Consider the following 6,704-nt stretch of genomic DNA (forward strand, 5'->3'; position numbering starts at 1 on the left):
CAGAGGTCACGGGCGTGGAAGGCTGGTTGAATGTGAGCATGCGGAGCATCCAACAGTCCGCTATCGTATCCCCTGCACTCTAGCCAATTTCACTTTCTTAGTCTCTATTACGATAGAAAATTGTGCAAATCTCAGCGTTCAGGCAACAGCTCATCAGGAAATTCCGCCAGATCAAGGGACAGCGGCTCCAATTGACACTCAACGCCCGGTCACGGGAAGTTCCTCCTTCGCGACTCAAGCCGAACCTGATGGTCCAAGCGAGCCTGCTCCGGGTGTCCCAACCGGCTCGGTGGTCCTTCGCTCAGACTCGAAAGACTCTTTGCAATTTGGGTGCAGGGTAGTGGAGGAACCCTTCACTACGGATGACGACTGATCTTGGATGGCACTCTGCTCTCGGCAGCCTAAGAAGTAGGCGCATTACTCTGTTTTTGGAACTTGCAATTCTGCCTGTGTCAAGTCATAGTATGTGTCTATATGTCTCTGTGTCGACTGTTTGGATCTATGTTTATTTGTCCTTGTTCAACACTGCACAACAGTGCAATAGTTGTTTGTATCAGCTTGTCTGTTTCGCAATGTTTAGAGTCTTAGGAGAAGATGTAACAGAAGAAAGTCCACCATTTTTGGAAGGTGCTCAGCTGTGCTAATTGTCAATCTCATGGCAAGATTTTCAAGGCTACGGCCTTCCTGTAACATTTTGAATCTTTTTGTATAATAATAGAAGTAGACAGATTGAGAGAAATAATAATAATAATAATAATAATAATAGTAAAACACTAATTATTATTATTATTATTGATGATGATGATGATGATGGTTGTGGTGGTTATTAACCACTGAGACCAAATTGGTCTATCGGACCTATAACTTTCTTAGTTTCTAATTGTATGGCTCATCTTTCTTGGCGAGAATGATGCTGTAGCTTTCTTTTTTTTCTGTACTGTCTTCCAACCTTCTCTATCTTGCATCTCCTTCATCTCTTTTGGTTCTTGGGACATTGGTGTCTTAGCTTCGCGATCTACTGTGTTCGTCCTTATGAAGATAGTTGGAGAAGAAGTTTGGTCTAGGAGATCTGCTTTGATACTAAATGAAGATTTATTTTGTGTGGTATTCGAGTCCTCGTAACTGTTGATGCTTGAGGAGTTGTCGGGTTCCCTCTTTTGTTGTTGGGTGGCGCTTTCCCCTTGCTTGTCTTGAGAGTTGTTTTTTTCTTGCCCGATTTCTTGTGATTCAGAGTTTTCTTGAGAGTATTCCTCTTTGATGACAGTTTAGTGTTCTTTTTGTTCTCCTTCCCACCATGTAGATCTGTGGTGATTTTTTCTAGCAGAAATTTTTGGGAGGATTTTGGGCAATTTTTGGCTAGGTGGCCTGTCTCAAAGCAGGATCGACATCTGAAGAGGACACTTTCATAATCGAGTTTCTTGTTCCACACATAGTCTTTACTTGTTAGGTGTATTTTAGCTGGGAATCCGGCGTTGAAGTTCATTTCCACACAGATGCACACATAGGTTGTTCTGGCATATTCCTTTGTTTCTAGGCACCTGCAATAAAATTTTCCAATTGCATTTTCAATGGCTTTTAGCGAAGAGAAATTCCAAAGATGCAAGTGTAGGTTTGGCAATCTCACCCAAACTGGTGCTGAGGTTATGACTGTTGTTGAGGGATCGAATGATGGGTTCCATTTCCTCATGAATAGGCCTAATTTTTCCAAAAACCAAGGGTCGAAATCTATAATACATTGTCTTCTTTTAGGGTTTTCAAAATCTACTATAAATAAGCCCCTAGCACAAGGGTATATATTGATTGTATCAGGAATTAGAGGCTTCGATACCTCCGAGATCCAAATGTGTACAACTGTGAGCCGCGGCCAAAAACCATTGAATCGACAGATTAGGGCACTTTCAAAGATCTTCAAAGCCTCATTGAGTGACGGCTAGACCACCTAGACAGTGGGAGCTTCGGCTTCGCTGAAGATATGGGCCGGAGCTTGCCCCCCAGAGGCAGACGAAACTAATCCAGCAGTTGTTTTTGCAGAGCTAGGAGCCATCTGGAGAATGCTCTCCTGCTGAGTATAAAAGATTGCTGAGTGTATATTTATGTTACATAATTTAAAATTAAATAATATTAAATAACATTTAATATTAAATAATAATTATTATATAAATATAAATATTGTTAGTTATAATGATAATAATAATACTTTTATTGCAATATTTTTTTGTATTATTATTTCTATTGTTACATATTTATCAATGATAGATACAAATGAAGTCTTCAGTTATATCAATCACATTAATATTTTGAATGTGGTTGTGCTAGTAATATAATTTGGGATGTACTTAAAACACAGAAACCCTCACCTACAATGAAGACTAATTAGTCTTTTCCTATTGGTTTTATTAAATTTTAACAAATACAATAATCAATCTTCACTTTTCAAAAAAAATAAAAATAAAAAGTAAATTTATATATATATATATATATATAAACGAATTTGAATTGATTAATAAATTTAAAATATAATAATAAAACGTAATCTAAAAAATAATTTTAGATTAGCTTAAATTATTAATCATTTATTTATATAAAAAATTAATACCGATATATGAATGACATTATCCAATTAAATGGCATTTTTATAAAGGTAGATTTTAAGTTATTATTATAAAAATAAATATAATATTATTAATTAAGTCTTAATTTTACATAATTCGAATACCAATATTTAAAAAAATGTTAGTATGGTATAAACAATTATTTCATATATTTTTATTATTTAGTAGTAAAGTGTTTTTCTTTGAAAATAACTCCTTTCGTAACTTAGTTTTTACTGTCTATTATTCTGTATCATTAAATGGAATGTTAAGTGATTGAAGATGCCATCATAATAATACTTAATAGTTAAGAAAAAACTAATAATTAAAATTGCTTCTTGCTCAACAATTTTTTGTTGACTTAAGAGTTTCTTTTGTTTCTCCATCAGAGCATTTCTCTTGTACGGATTTTCAGTGCACTCCAGTTACCCAACATTCACCTATTTTCTAATCTCTCACTTGTAATGCAACTAAATATTTTTTTCAGAGCTTTAGCGGGATAAGAGGGGTTAAAGATGGTTAAATTTTCGTTTAAACAATCATTTTTTCATTTAATTTTATCATCAATATTGTTCGCTGCTTTTAAATCTTCGTTTAAACAATATATTATTTTCATTGAAATTAGGGTAATGTATGAACCTGCATCCACGTCAGTGCTTTTAGATTCAGTTTTACAGTGGTGAAAAAGAATTCGATCTTTCTTTCTTCTAATTTTATTTCCTTTTTAAGTTAGAATTCGGTCGGTCTATATTCCCTTTTACATTATTTGAATTTTCAAATATTCTTTAAGACTTCTGCTGATGACATTTAAACTTTAAAGTCATGCGACGTACAGCCTCAAGTCTTCTCGACATGTTGTAGATGCTGAAAATAATAAAGCGACTGCTTGCGAAATAATGGTGAAAACAAGAGTTTATTTTAAATGCATTGGTTTACATTCGCAATCGCTGGGAAATTAATCCTTTTAATTTACCGAGGAAAAGAAAACGTTAAATTGATCTCAAATGGTTTTAAAGATGAGAAAATAGGAGAATCTTGCGATCATATTCAAGGTTTTACCACTAATTTACAAAATTTGGAGTTTGGACATCTAATTCTTTGTGTATTTTGATTCTTTTATTCCTAAGCATCAAAGATCACTAAGCTCGGGCCCCAAAAGAGAAGACATCAAAGAAGTACGTTAAATAGCACCGAATTACTAGGAATCTAACCCATTACAAGATAATTACTGATAAAATTGTTGCTTGATCAGTCCAAACGAGAAAAGTAAAGTAACAACAGAAAAAATGTCATCAAAGAAAGAAAGTTAAGATGCCGGAAAGAAAAGATCCAAGAAGTCGGAGGACACGGACATTCCGAAACATCCTGTCACACATTTCTTACTCTTCAGGTATGGAATTGAAAGGAATTATGTTTTCAAAATTTTATCTTGATAGAAACAGCTAAAATCACACAATCACAAAAACTCAATAATATACTATGCACAAATGGTGTATGTGCAAAGACACTCACACACAGATTTACTTTCAGATTACTCTATTAGATAGAGTTTTTGAGACCCAACTTATTCCTAATTTAGAGAGAGTGGTTGAGAGAATTTCTCAACCATCACAAACCAATTTCTCAAATATGGAATGTAAGCATTAATTCTAACATCCCCCCTTAATGATTACATTACATGAAAATAACAAAATAATCAAGCTTATCAGTAGATGCTCCATCAAGTTGCGTCATAACCCTCGGAAAGGTGTAGTTGGCAAGTTGGATTCCCGAGTTCCCTTCCTCAGCTCCCGAATCAAGGACCTCCCGAAGTCAATTACTGGACATCATCCCAATCTGTCGCATAACCTCATTAGGAAACCACCACGTCTACCACTAATGTGGCATCCTTCCCTAGATCCGCAACTACCATACTATCTGGACAACCATCCATATTGAGCCTTACTGCTACTTGATCTTTAACTACTGGCATCAGAAACATAGTTGAATTGCTGGTTATATTAAAAAAGTTTAATAGATTCACTATCTTCATCATCAGAATTCCATTGGTATTCATCTGTGGTTATATTTGCTGATTCTTTCCCTTTTAACACATCACTAGAACGACTTCTGCAATTCCACGTTGTATGCCCAGTTTTCTTGCAATAGTAGCATTCAATGTCACCTTTGTTTGCATTTTTCTTTCTCATCCTTGACTTTGTCCACAAGGCATTTTCTACATGAGAGTTCTCTTCGGCATCCTCTGGTTTTAGTCGCTTTTCCTCCCCCAGAAGTGCTGCAATTGTCTCTTGCAATGTTCGTGTAGATATTTGACTCAAAGTAAAAACAACATTACTATAACTTGAAGGAAGACTATTTAATAATACAGCTTTAGCATCTTCATCCTCCACCTTTGTCCCAGCTTCACTTAATTGTCTTAAAAGAGACATTAAATTATTTATATGACTGGACATAGATGTCTCCTCATTCATTTTTAGACTAAACAATTGCAGCTTTAGGGAAAATTTTGCATTTGTAGATTTTACACCAAACAATTGAGCCAAATGTTCCCATATTTCCTTTGATGTTTTAGTAAGATCTACATGATGTAATTGCGAATCAGAAAGAGCAAGTCCAATAATAGACTTAGCTTTGTCATTTCTATTTTTCCATTCAAATAACTCTTTGGCATCTGTAGGTGCTGGTTCTGAACCATTCACTATTCCCCACAAATTTTTATTCATTAATTGCAGTTGTATTTTTACTTTCCATGAGAGAAAATTCGAACCACTGAATTTATCTAACACCATAAACTCCATGATAAAAGATAATACCTTTTCTAGTTCAGATGTTGGAGGCCAAACTAGCACAACTCAGAAGATCGCTGCTGATGGTTGATGAGATCGCTGAAGTAGTAATCAGATATGACGGAATCAGCGTTGCAGGCCAAAATATTAACAACAGTGGAGCGTTCTCAGAACACTGGGTAATCCAACAGAGTATTAGTGGAGTCGCCGATGAATGCTCGAAATTGTAACGGCTAGCATAAAGTTTGCCCACGCCTCTTTCGATTTGGAATCGGCTGTCTCTCTGCGTGAATGTCTGTGTCTCCACCATTTAATCCCCGACCATAGCAGAGATTCTTAATAAATGACAGCAATCAAGGATACGCTAATGCAATAAATCTACCTATCGGCCTTCCAATACTTGTGCATGAGACGTATGGCCTCTCGGCTTAAACATCGACCTGAAATAAGGATATGCAGCATGTAATTAAATAGCTCGAAGAAGGTGTTGTGGGATCCGTCGAATTTGATGATGCACAGCCTTGCTTAACACTCCGAAAATAGCAATTTTGATAAGAATTCTAAGCGGCCGCCTTCTACAAACTATTCTGAGATCAGACACATTTTCTATTTCATAAGGAAGACCAGGTTCAGATCCATACTAGCTCCGATACCATGATAGAAACAGCTAAAATCACACAATCACAAAAACTCAATCATATATTATGCACAAATGGTGTATGTGCAAAGACACTCACACACACAAATTTACATTCAGATTACTCTATTAAATAGAGTTTTTGAGATCCAACTTATTCCTAATTTAGAGAGAATGGTTGAGAGAATTTCTCAATCATCACAAACCAATTTCTCAAATATGGAATGTAAGCATTAATTCCAACATATCATACCCATTATTTTATTTAATGTTAGTAAGTAAGAAAAGAATATAAATAACAGATAGAACTCATTTGATGAGCAGATCGAGATTCAAAGAGGAATTAAAAAGAAAAATCCCGATATTAAAAGTGTCGTCATGGTGACTAATTCATAATTTCTCTTCCTTTCGTTTTCAATCGTCTTTAAATATTGTGAGAACGAGCTCCTAAAGCCTGCAATTTTGCATGCATTTGTTAACACAAATTGCTTTTTAATTTGGTGCATTAAGTTGTCCAAATCTACGGGAACGAAGTGGAAATCGATGACGGATGAAGTAAGTTTCATCCCATATTTAAAAAGCTGCTTTGCTATTCATGTCTTTAAAAGCATTAATAAGTTTAATCTTGTTCTCATGTGTCATAAATTTGGGGCTTTTATCAGGAGAAACTTCCCTACAACAAATTAGCTG

The sequence above is a fragment of the Pinus tabuliformis genome, chromosome X, assembly GCF_031772625.1.
Source record: "Pinus tabuliformis cultivar Carrire ecotype Pingquan chromosome X, CPIR1, whole genome shotgun sequence".
NCBI lineage: Eukaryota > Viridiplantae > Streptophyta > Pinopsida > Pinales > Pinaceae > Pinus > Pinus tabuliformis.